We start from the raw sequence: 13388 nt of genomic DNA on the forward strand, positions 1-13388 counted from the left end.
CTTAACCACCCTGACAGTTAGGAAGTTTTTTCCTAATGTCTAACATAAATTGCCCTTGCTGAAATTTAAGCCCGTTGCTTCTTGTCCTATCCTCAGAGGTTAAAGAGAACAATTTTTCTCCCTCCTCCTTGTAATAACCTTTTATGTACTTGAAAACTGTCATCGTGTCCCATCAGTCTTCCTTTCTCCAGACTAAATGAACCCATTTTTTCCAATCTTCCCTCATAGGTAATGTTTTCTAGACATGTAATCATTTTTGTTGCTCTTCTTTGGACTTTCTCCAATTTGTCCATGTGACGGGATGTGCTTGCCCTGCACTGGTACTGCAAGGGTTAATTCTACTCTCTGGGCTGAGGAGGACACACCCCCTTGGCCCTGCTGGGCATACTCTGGCTGGGAAATAGGTATAAAAGGGAGCAGCTCAGCCTATTCAGGGCTGACTGCAGAAGAGGGAAGACCGCATGCTGCAAGCTCTAATCCGGGAGCAGCTGAAGCCCGAGATGGCAGAAGCCAGAGACACCGAGACCCAGGAGAACGCCCAAGGAGTGACCGATCCACATAGACTGAAGAGTCCAGAGACCCGAGAGATGCCAGGACCACTGCGCCAGGGACAGGGTAAGAAGTAGCTTAGGTAGTCATTGTGATGAGTGGTGTCAGTATATTTTGGGCGGATTCCCCACTGACCACTGGCGAGAATAGTTGCCTCCGACAGGGCCCTGAACTGGGACCCGGTGGAGCAGGGAGGGCCTGGGTCCCCCTATCCGGTCGCCACCCCTAGGTGGGGGCCTACTCCCCTGACTGGCCACTAGGCCACACAGCCCTACTGAAGTGGGCAGGTGTACCGACTCTGGCCATTGGGCCACGCAGCTCTGAGAGAAGGCAGCCCTACTGACTCTGGCTGCTAGGCCACACAGCCCTACTGAAATGAGCAGTTATACTGACTCTGGCCACTAGGCCACCCAGCCCTACTGAAGATGGTAGCCCAACTTACTCTGGCCGCTAGGCCACACAATGCTACTGATGTGGCAGTTATACTGACTCTGGCCATTGGGCCATACAGCCCTAAGAGACGGCAGCCCTACTGACCCTGGCCGCTAGGCCACACAGCTCTCCTGAACCGGGAGGTCATACTGCTGCTGGCCATACACCCAGCTGAACCGGCTAGCCAGACTGACTTGGTTAGGTCCCACAGCCCTGTGGGACAGGGCGTCACAATGGCTCTAGCCGTTGGGCCATGCAACCCTGAGAGAAAGGGTGGCCATATTGACTTTTGCCCCAAGGCCATACTACCCCAAGACTAGGGGTGATTGTGTAGACACAGCCGCAGTGAAATATTTACCCTCACCCCGCCCAAAGACAGGATGGGGTGCGCTTTCCCTGCAACAGTCAACATCTTTCATGAAGTGTGGCACCCAAAGCTGGACACAATACTCCAGCTGAGGCCTATTCAGCTTGGAGTAGAGTGGAAGAATTACTTCTCATGTCTTTTTTACAACACTCCTGCTAATAAATCCCAGAATGATGTTTGCTGTTTTTGCAACAGTGCTACACTCATATTTAGCTTGTGATCCACTATGACCCCTGTGACATTCTATATCTTGGGAGAGCATCTTGTAACCCCCATATTCTTCATTTGTATATAATTGTGATATTGCATAAAAGCATTCCATGTGAGGTATCAGGGGAAAGGTTATGATCTGCTGAAAGTTATTTCTCTGTCCATATATGTATATCATTAATGCATATGGAGTTATGAGAATTGTGAAAAGCAACAGAGGGTCCTGTGGCACCTTTAAGACTAACAGAAGTATTGGGAGCATAAGCTTTCGTGGGTAAGAACCTCACTTCTTCAGATGTCTTGCATCTGAAGAAGTGAGGTTCTTACCCACGAAAGCTTATGCTCCCAATACTTCTGTTAGTCTTAAAGGTGCCACAGGACCCTCTGTTGCTTTTTACAGATTCAGACTAACACGGCTACCCCTCTGATACATGAGAATTGTGTTGTATGGTTGTCACTAAAACATGCTCTAAGTTAGGGAAGCAGCCAGATATTAGCTCCCCAGAGGCAACAGCAAGGAAAGTAACCAAAATCCAGGCGGGGTGTCAAACAACCCATCAACAACCATTGTCCAGCAAGGAAGCTACAACGCAATTACTCACCTGCATGGGGCCACACCAGGGGAATTGCTCAACCTTGCCTGGAGACTCAGCAATGCCCACCCAGACATGCCTGGATTTGTGTTCTCCAAGCACATGGACTGAGGGTATAAAACTGAACAGAGGGGGCCCATGCTTGGCCTTTCTCCTGCACCTACCTATGCTGCAAGCAACAAGGACACTCTGAAGACTCCAACTGAGGGGACTGGCCCAGATTTCAAGGGTGAAATCTGTATACTATGGACTGAAATATCCAGTGGGCTGAGAAAACCTGCTTAATCTAGATGTTGCCCAGTTTAATAGGATTGAGAGTTTAGACTGTGTGCTTACATTTTCTTTTCTTTTTGGTAACTAACTCTGACTTTTTGCCTATCACTAAAATCTATCTTTTGTAGTCAATACATTTGTTTTACTGTTTATCTTTACCAGTGACTTTGTATGAGGTGTGTGGCAAATCTGCTCAGGTTTTGCAAAGGCTGCTTTCCATTGAAGAAGTGGTGAACCAATTAATAAATCTGCATTGCTCGTCTTGAGTAGTGCAAGATGGTATATTCCTGAGATACAGTGCTGGGAGCTGTGGGGGCGGGATTGGGCTGGTGCCTTTCTCTGTGTGATTCATGAGTGGCTCTGGGAGTATTCATGCAATTTATCTGGGTGTTGGGCTCGACATGCGGTTGTGCTGAGTGATAACAGCGCCTGGAGGGGGTTGCTGCTGATCACTAGCGAGGCATTGTGAGAGACAGCCCAGGCTGGAGAGAGTTCAGGGAGCACAGCGGTCCCACGGTCCGAGGCTGCAGCACAGGGATCCTGTCACAACCCCCAGGTCCCTTTCTGTACTACTCCTTTCTAGGCACTCATTTCCCATGTTGTATGTGTGCAACTGATGGTTCTTTCCTAAGTGGAGTACTTTGCATTTTTCCTTATTGAATTTAATCCTGTTTCCTTCAGACCATTTCTCCAGTTTGTCCAGATCATTCTGAATTTTAATCCTATCCTCCAAAGAACTTGCAGCCCCTCGCAGCTTGGTATCGTCCACAAATTTTATAAGTGTGCTCTCTATGCACTTATCTAAACTGAATCACTGATAACTACTCTCTGGGAATGGTTTTCTCACCAGTTATGCAGTCACCTTATAGTAGCTCCATTTAGGTTGTATTTCCCTAGTTTGTTTATGAGAAGGTCATGTGAAGCAGTATCAAAAGTCTTACTAAAGTCAAGACATACCACACTTCCCCCTATCCTCAAGACTTGTTATCCTGTCAAATAATTATAATTCTGTAAGATTTTCCCCTTGGGTGAGTGACATAATACAGGAGGGTATGGTCCAGGGTTGTATATCTGTGATTCTACATGCATTTAAACACCTCAATTTACTGTACATAACCCTGCTTTACGTGTCTTTACTTCCAGAAAGGTGAACTAAACACTTTGTACACATCTACCAGATATTTAGAGTGTTATTTTGTTGCAGACAAAGCAAAGGTAAGTAATCAAATGATAGTGTTTTGTTCTAATTATAATGTCAGACTTACAAACTATTTTAGTAGTGATCCTTCTGCACTTAAATCTCCCAGTAAAATATTTGTATGAAATGTTGAAGTTTGATGTATAGATTAGGATGTGAATTATTCTCCTTAGTCATTGGTTAGAAATATCGATATGCCCTTCAGCTGATGAAAGTTGGACATTTTAAAATCAACAGGTCCAAGTAACTCGTGTCAAACAGTTTTAAGAGAGCTGGCTGATGAATTTGCTGAAACACTGATGCTGATTTTCAATAAATCTGAGAACACTGGGGAAGTTCCAGAAGACTGGAAGAAAGTTTATGTTGTGCCAATACTTAAAAAGGGTAAATGGGATGACCCAATTAGTTATAGGTAAGGCTACGATTTAGTGACAGAGGTCACGGAAGTCACAGAATTTGTGACTTCCAGTGGCCTCCATGACTTCTGCCTGTAGTGGTCAGGAGCTGCAGGGTCCCCTGCTGCCTGCGGAGGCTGGGAGCTGTAGGGTCCCCCGCCACTCACAGGTGCAGGGATCTGCGGGGTATCCCTGCCACCTCTGGAGGCCCCCGGAACTCCAAGTCACCAGGGAACCCCCAGAGCTCCCAGTCACTGAGGACGGTGGGAGAACTCCCAAGTTCCCTGCCGCTACCATGGCCAGGCAGAGGGGCATCCCCCCCAGGTCCCAGCTGCCCCACTTCAGGCAGTGTGGGGACCCACAGATCCCCATTTTGTCATGGATATTTTTTGTAAAAGTCACGGACAGGTCATGGTTTCGTGAATTTTTCTTTTTTGCCCATGACCTGTCCGTGACTTTTACTAAAAATATCTGTGACAAAATCTTAGCCTTAATTATAGGCCTGTCAGACTGACATCGATCCGGAGGAACATAGTGGACTGACTGATACAGGACTAGATTAATAAAGAGTTAGAGGAGGGTAATATAATTAATGCCAATTAACATGGGTTTATGGAGAATAGATTCTGTCAAACTAAGCTGTTATCTTTTTTCATGAGATAACAAGTTGGGCTGATAAAGTAATAGTGTTCATGTAATAGACTTCTTTAAGGCATTTGGCTTGATACTGCACAACATTTCAGTTAAAAAACTAGAATGATATAAACTTAACATGGCACACATTAAAAAGATTAAAAGTTGGCTAAATGGTTAGTTCTTAAAATGTAATTGTAACAGGCAATCATCATTGAGTGGGTGTGTTTATAGTGGGGTCCTGCAGGGATCAGTTCTTGTCCCTATGCTGTTTAACATTCTTCTTCGAGTGCTTGCTCATGTCTATTCCATCAAGCAGGTGTGTGTGCTTGCCACATGTACCGGTGCCGGAAGTTCCCCCTCAGTGGTATCCATAGGGGACCGGCTCTGGCGCCCTCTGGAATGGTGTGTGTATGCCGCGGCATAAGGGACACTGCCAGTTCCCCCCACTCTCAGTTCCTTCTTATTGCCAGTGTCGGTGCTGGAACGTCTACTTGCCTCAGCAAGCTTACTCCCCTCAACTGTTCATTGTTAACTTTGCTGTATATAGTTGTTGAAAAGTTGTGAGTTTTTAGTTTGTGTAGTTTAGTGTTAGTTAGTAGTCCCTGACGGGACTTCGCCTATGGGACGGGGCATGCCCAGGTCCTCGAGCTTCAATCCCTGTGACTTGCAGAAAACCTATGCCAGTCAGTGACCCCCACAGCAGTTGTTTGAAGTGCTTAGGGGAAACCCATGTTAGCAACAAGTTTTGCATTTGTAAAAGCTTTAAACTTCAGACCAAAAAGGAGCACCAGAGCCATCCAAATCAGACTGTGCTCCTAGCACCGTGGTCTCTGTGCGGAACATGCCGCCGGTGACGACTGTGGACTGGCATCGATCCCCCTCCCCAGCACCAGCTAGAAAGCAAAGAAAGGCCAGGAGGGGACAGTCTCCTGTGTCCCATAAAGGGAAGGAGAGAGCCGGAGGAGAGCAAAGACCTGTGAGGGGCAACTCTTCACCTCTGGATGGAGGTCGGGCCCCAGCTCCTGCTGAGCGAGCTAGCCCACTCCAGTGCTCGCCCACCACCCTGGGAAGCAGCAGAGGCATTTGGCACCTGGCAGTGTCATCCACACCAGAGGCCTTTCAGGTCTCAAAGGACATTCTGTCCCTACCGGTGCCACCCGTGCCGGCCACAGAGGTGTCCCGTTTCAGGGGAAAACCTGCCTTGGGACCCTTCCAACGGTCCCCATCGGTGCGGCACTGCTCCTCACCACAGGGAGTGTCCCCCCAGCGCTCACCTGTGCAGAACCACCACTCCCCGGTTACGGGTCAGCCCACTTGTCAGAGTCCCCAGCGTCAGTCCCCAGACTCCAGGCAGTGCACCTCTGGGTCGAGGAGGCGATCGCCAGTGGAACGGCGCAGACCTACAGAGTTGCGGCACCTATCCTCGCGGCCCCAGTGCCAGTGATGCCCGAGCTGCTCTCCCAGTGTACAGCACTGCTCTGGCGATTCGAGCCCCTGGTCCAAGGACCCTGTTACAAGTTGCTGGAACACCGGTATGGTTCTCTGGCGGTGTGCCCATGATCCCTGGTGCGACGGCCTACCCGCTACCGTTCCTGCTCCCGCTTGACGGACCGCTTGCTAAGCGTAAGGCGTAGATCACTGGGTTACTGTCACCAATCCACCGAACGGCACCACCAGTCACTGGGATCACGGCACCAAGGGTCATCGCCCTCGTGCAGATCCTCAGCGGAGCTCCAGGTTCGGCACCAACAGGAACCGGGTAGCAGACGGCCTCGGCACCGTCATGGTCCCCCTGATGTGGACCTTCCTCCTCGGGCTCCAACAGCGAGGAGGATTCCCTGCCAGTGAGTCAGGGCCACCCATCGGGGGCACTGGCTTTCACCACAGCACCTCCCAGTGCAGCATGGCCTAAGGGCTAGTGGCCTGCTCCCGGCACCTTAGGAATCCCTGGGGGTTTCCATAGCCCTCACAGGGGCATAAATCAGATTCAGGGGCATTGGACAAGCGGTCGGCGATGGTCTAACATCCTAGATGTGACTCTAGAGCGGACCCCTCAGGGTCACCCAGCCACAGCAGAGGTGCCCATGGAGGAGGTGACAGAGGTGGCAGACCCACCGGTACCTGCCTCCTCTTCATCCTCGCCTGACAAGGCGATTACGGAGCCCTCTCACCCAGTCCCCGACGATGATGCCAAGGCTCATCAAGAGCTCTTAAAGAGGATCGCCTCAAACCTGGGGCTTGAAGCTGAGGGGTATGGAACAGTTTCCATATGAGGACAGATTAATACGAATGAGACTTTTCAGCTTTGAAAAGAGATGACTAAGGGGGGATGTGATAGAGGTCTATAAAATCATGACTGGTATGGAGATTGTAAATAAGGAAGTATTATTTATTCCTTCTCTTAACAGAAGAACTAGGGGTCACCAAATTAAATTAACAGGAAGCAGGTTTAAAACAAACAAAAGGAAATATTTCTTCACAGAATGCACAATCAATCTGTGGAACTCTTGGCCTTTATAACATCCTCTGGCAAAGACTATAACCAGGTTTAAAAAGGAACTAGATAAATTCATGGAGGATAGGTCCATCAATGGCTGTTAACCAGTATGGGCAGGGATGGTTTTCCTAACCTCTGTTTGCCAGAAGATGGGAATGGATGACGGGATGGATCACTTGATGATTACCTGGTCTGTTCATTCCCTCTTGGAGCACCTGGCATTGGCCACTGTTGGAAGACAGGATAGTGGCTAAATGGACCATTGGTCTGACATAGTATGGATGTTCTTATGTTCGAATACATATTTTGCTCAAATTTAAAATGTATTAGTAGATAATAAATAATGCTAAGATTTAGACATGGGTATTTTTAGTCATAGATAGATCATGGGCAATTGTCAAGGCTGCTTCCCCACTCTGAACTTTAGGGTACAAATGTGGGGGCCTGCATGAAAACTTCTAAGCTTAACTACCAGTTTAGATCTGGTCCGCTGCCACCACTCTCGATGCTAATTCCCTTCCCTGGGTAGCCTTGAGAGACTCTTCACCAATTCCCTGGTGAATACAGATCCAAACCCCTTGGATCTTAAAACAAGGAGAAATTAACCATCCCCCCTCCTTCCTCCAACCAACTCCTGGTGGATCAAGATCCAACCCCCTTGGATCTAAAAACAAGGAAAAATCAATCAGGTTCTTAAAAAGAAGGCTTTTAATTAAAGAAAAAGGTAAAAATCGTCTCTGTAAAATCAGGATGGGAAATAACTTTAGAGGGTAATCAAACTTAAAGAGCCCAGAGGACTCCCCTCTAGCCTTAGGTTCAAAGTTACAGCAAACAGAGATAAACACTCTAGCAAAAGGTACATTTACAAGTTGAGAAAACAAAGATAAACTAACACGCCTTGCCTGGCTGTTTACTTACAAGTTTGAAATATGAGAGACTTGTTCAGAAAGATTTGGAGAGCCTGGATTGATGTCTGGTCCCTCTTAGTCCCAAGAGCGAACAACCCCCAAAAACAAAGAACACAAACAAAAGCCTTCCCCCCCACCCAAGATTTGAAAGTATCTTGTCCCCTTATTGGTCCTTTGGGTCAGGTGTCAGCCAGGTTACCTGAGCTTCTTAACCCTTTACAGGTAAAAGGATTTTGGAGTCTCTGGCCAGGAGGGATTTTATAGTACTGTACACAGGAGAGCTGTTACCCTTCCCTTTATAGTTATGACACGCCCCCCAAATCACAGATAGTGTTGGACAGCCGGTTCCACACTGGCTGTGATTTCTTCCTGGAGCTCTAGGAGAAAACAGAGTTAATAAGACACATGCACCTTTAGACATACTACTGATTATATAAAAACTAACAATATGTTCCACATTCCAAGAACAATTTTTAACCAGTTGATTCTGGGAAACTTTCCCGGGAGAGTGCATCAGCCACTTTGTTAGAAGCCCCTGAAATGTGTTGTATTTCAAAATCAAAATCTTGGAGAGCTAAACTCCACTGAAGAAGTTTTTTGTTATTCCCCTTGGCGGTATGAAGCCACTGTAGCGCAGCATGGTCTGTTTGTAGTTGGAAACGCCGTCCCCAAACATATGGGCGTAGCTTTTCCAGCGCGTACACAATGGCGTAGCATTCCTTTTCGCTGATTGACCAGTGGCTTTCCCTCTCAGACAGTTTCTTGCTGAGAAACACGACAGGATGGAATTCTTGATCCGGTCCTTCCTGCATTAAAACTGCTCCCACGCCCCGCTCGGACGCATCTGTGGTTACTAGGAATGGTTTGTCAAAGTCTGGGGCCCTTAGCACAGGATCAGACATGAGTGTCGCCTTAAGCTGGTTAAAGGCCTTTTGACACTCATCAGTCCACTGAACTGCATTTGGCTGTTTCTTTCTGGTTAGGTCTGTCAGCGGGGCGGCGATTTGGCTGTAGTGTGGTACAAATCGCCTATAATATCCGGCCAAGCCTAAGAAGGATTGGACCTGTTTCTTTGACTTTGGAACCGGCCACTTTTGGATAGCATCCACTTTGGCCTGTAGGGGATTTATAGTTCCTTGACCCACCTGGTGCCCCAGGTAAGTCACTCTGTTTTGACCTATTTGACACTTTTTAGCAGTTAGTCCTGCCTGCCTGATGCGCTCGAAGACTTTTTCCAGGTGCTCCAGGTGTTCTGCCCATGAATCAGAAAAAATGGCCACATCATCGAGGTAGGCAACTGCAGATTCTCCCAATCCCGCTAGGAGACCATCTACAAGTCTTTGAAAGGTGGCGGGTGCATTTCGCAGCCCGAAAGGGAGTACATTGAATTCATACACCCCTGCCTGGGTGACGAAGGCTGACCTTTCCTTGGCGGGTTCATCTAGTGGTACTTGCCAGTACCCCTTGGTTAAGTCTAAAGTAGAGATGAATTGGGCATGTCCCAATTTCTCCAATAGCTCATCTGTGCGTGGCATTGGATAGTTGTCAGGACGAGTTACAGCATTTAGCTTACGGTAGTCCACGCAAAAGTGTATTTCCCCATCTGGTTTGGGAACTAGAACCACTGGAGATGCCCATGCACTGTTAGAGGGGCGGATTATACCCATCTGTAGCATGTCCTGGATCTCCCTTTGTATAGCAGTTTGGGCATGAGGTGACTCCCGGTAGGGTGGGGTTCTAATTGGGTGAGCATTACCTGTGTCAATGGAATGGTATGCCCGTTCGGTCTGTCCTGGAGTGGCTGAGAAAATTGGTGCAAAGCTTGTGCACAGCTCCTTGATCTGCTGTCGCTGCAGACGTCCAAGGGTCGCGGAGAGGTTCACCTCTTCCACGCCACCATCACTTTTTCCTTCGTAGTAGACACCTTCAGGCCACTCCAGGTCATCTGTTTCCTGGGCTGTAAACTGGCAAATGTTTAATTCTCTGGAATAAAAGGGCTTAAGAGAATTAACATGGTATACCTTAGGCTTTATGTTGGAGGTGGGGGAGGCTATGAGATAGTTAACAGCTCCTAGGCGCTCCTGGACCGTGAATGGTCCTTCCCACGACGCTTCCATTTTATGGGCCTGGAGCGCCTTTAAGACCATGACTTGGTCTCCAACTTTGAAGGACCGTTCTCTGGAATGTTTATCATACCAGGCCTTTTGCTCTTCCTGAGCATCCTTTAGGTTTTCTTTAGCAAGGGCTAAAGAGTGTCGGAGGGTGCTTTGTAGGTTGCTTACAAAGTCTAGAATGTTAGTTCCTGGAGAAGGCATAAACCCCTCCCATTGCTGCTTCACCAACTGTAATGGCCCCTTAACCTCACAGCCATAGACAAGTTCAAATGGTGAAAACCCTAAACTGGGATGTGGTACAGCCCTGTAGGCAAAAAGCAGCTGCTGCAATACTAGGTCCCAATCATTGGAGTGTTCATTTACGAATTTACGTATCATGGCCCCCAAAGTTCCATTAAACCTCTCCACCAGGCCATTGGTTTGATGGTGGTAAGGGGTGGCAACCAAGTGATTCACCCCATGAGCTTCCCACAGGTTTTTCATGGTCCCTGCCAGGAAATTAGTTCCCGAATCTGTAAGGATGTCGGAGGGCCAACCTACCCTGGCAAAAATGTCTGCTAATGCCTGGCACACACTTTTAGCCCTGGTGTTGCTTAAGGGTACTGCTTCCGGCCATCGGGTAGCAAAATCCATGAAAGTCAGTATGTACTGCTTTCCTCTGGGGGTCTTCTTTGGGAAAGGACCCAGAATATCCACAGCTACTCGCTGAAATGGGACCTCAATTATGGGTAGTGGCTGGAGAGGGGCTTTAACCTGGTCTTGGGGCTTTCCCACTTGTTGGCACACCTCACAAGACCAGACATAATTAGCAACGTCCTTGCCCATTCCCTCCCAGTGGAAGGACTTCCCCAACCGGTCTTTGGTTCTGTTCACCCCAGAATGGCCACTGGGATGATCATGGGCTAAGCTCAAGAGCTTTACCCGATACTTAGTGGGAACTACCAACTGTCTTTGAGGATGCCAGTCTTCCTGGTGCCCACCAGAAAGAGTCTCCTTGTATAAAAGTCCTTGTTCTACAACAAACTGGGATCGGTTAGAAGAGCTGAGAGGCGGTGGGGTGCTCCGTGCCGCCGCCCAAGCTTTCTGAAGGCTGTCATCTGCTTCCTGCTCGGCCTGGAACTGTTCCTTTGATGCTGGAGACATCAGTTCCTCCGTGGACTGTGGACTTGGGCTTGGTCCCTCTGGAAGCGATGCAGGTGCTGGGGCTGTTTCCGTTGACTGTGAACCGCTGTCCGCTGGTGCACTATGTGGTATTTCAGACTCTGGCTGAGCCTCTTGGGTAGGGTTATCTGCTGCTTCGGGCAGTTCAGGCTCACTGGTGCCCTCTGGCGTTGGAGTGGTAGATGGTTTTGCAAGCGCTGGACACAGTGCTGGCAATGGTTTTGGCGCTGGTTGCGTTGCCAGTTCCGGTTCTGGGACTGGCTTTGGCTGGGTCTCTGGGATTGGATCCACTACGGCTGTTGCAGTCGTTGGCAGGGGATCCGGTACCACCACCTTTGTTTGGGTCTCTGGTAACACAGACGGGGCCCTGGTGGACGGCTCAGGAACAGGGATGGGGGTGAAAGCTTGCTTAGCCTGGCTGCGGGTGACTATTCCCACCCTCTTGGCTAACTTCACATGGTTGGCCAAGTCTTCCCCCAGCAGCATGGGGATGGGATAATTGTCATAGATTGCAAAAGTCCACATTCCTGACCAGCCCTTGTACTGAACATGCAACTTGGCTGTAGGCAAGGTTACAGACTGTGACATGAAGGGTTGAATTGTCACGGGAGCCTCCGGGTTGATGAGTTTGGGGTCCACTAGGGATTGGTGGATAGTTGACACTTGTGCCCCAGTGTCCCTCCAAGCGATAACCTTCTTTCCGCCCACTCTCAAGGTTTCCCTTCGCTCCGAGGGTATGAGAGAGGCATCTGGGTCTGGGGATCTTTGGTGTGATTGTGGTGTAATGAACTGTAATCAGTTGGGGTTCTTGGGGCAGTGAGCCTTTATATGTCCCAGTTCATTACATTTAAAACATCGCCCTGCTAAGGTATCACCGGGGCGATGTTGGTTGGTGGAGACTGGTGTGGTGGGGTGAGAAGGCGTCTGGGGTTTCCCTTGGGATGCGGGTGGGGCCTTGGGTTGTCCCCGGTGGTAAGGTTTTGTTTCAGCTTGCCCCTTCTGATATTCGCTCCAACTGCTACTAGTTTTTTTCTTTTCTGCCAACTCCACCCATTTGGCTCCAAGCTCCCCCGCCTCGGTTACAGTTTTGGGCTTCCCATCTAGGATGTACCTTTCTATTTCCTCAGGAACACCCTCTAAAAACTGCTCCATTTTTACTAGGAAAACCAGATCTTCCAGAGATTTAACATTTGCTCCTGATACCCAGGCATCACAATTTTTGTCAATGTGGTAGGCATGTCGGGTAAATGACACGTCTGGTTTCCACCTTAGGGCTCTGAACCGCCGACGGGCATGCTCGGGTGTTAGCCCCATTCTGAGTCTGGCCTTGTTTTTAAAAAGTTCATAACTGTTCATGTGTTCCTTAGGCATTTCAGCCGCCACCTCTGCTAAAGGTCCACTGAGCTACGGCCTCAGCTCTACCATGTACTGGTCTGTAGTGATGCTGTATCCAAGGCAGGCCCTTTCAAAATTTTCTAAGAAGGCCTCAGTATCATCGCCTGCGTTGTAGGTGGGGAATTTTCTGGGATGGGAAGTGGTACCTGGAGAGGGGTTGTTAGGATTGGCTGGTATATCCGGCCTAGCCCTTGCTAATTCCAGTTCATGCTTCCTCTCTTTTTCCCTCTCCTCCATCTCTTTTTCTTTCAGCTCCATAGCTCTCTTGTGGGCCTCCTCTTTGGCTTTCTCTTCAGCTTCTTGCTCAAGTTTTTTTAATTGAAGCAGTCTCTGATGTTTTTTTTCATTTTCTTCTGCTTCTAGTCTGGCCAGTTCTAGTTTGTTAGCTACTTCTTTGGTAGTCATTTTCCTGTTTTCTTGTGCTGTGCCACACCCCTCTGCAGTTGACTGAAACTGGGATGCACTCAGCTCAGGCTGCTGCTGAGGTAACAGAGACTTTCTAACTAGCTATCCCCGAGAGGTAGAAAGAAAAAAAACAATTCAGCTTGTAAATTCCTTTTACCAGCTGTTTGCTCACTGATTGAACCCTTTTCTTAACAAAGACCCTTGTTAAAAAAAACGTAACACCTCTGCCTTCAGGCAAGGAGAGATAAGATATGC

Source organism: Emys orbicularis, chromosome 1, assembly GCF_028017835.1.
Source record: "Emys orbicularis isolate rEmyOrb1 chromosome 1, rEmyOrb1.hap1, whole genome shotgun sequence".
In the NCBI taxonomy this organism is placed as follows: domain Eukaryota; kingdom Metazoa; phylum Chordata; order Testudines; family Emydidae; genus Emys; species Emys orbicularis.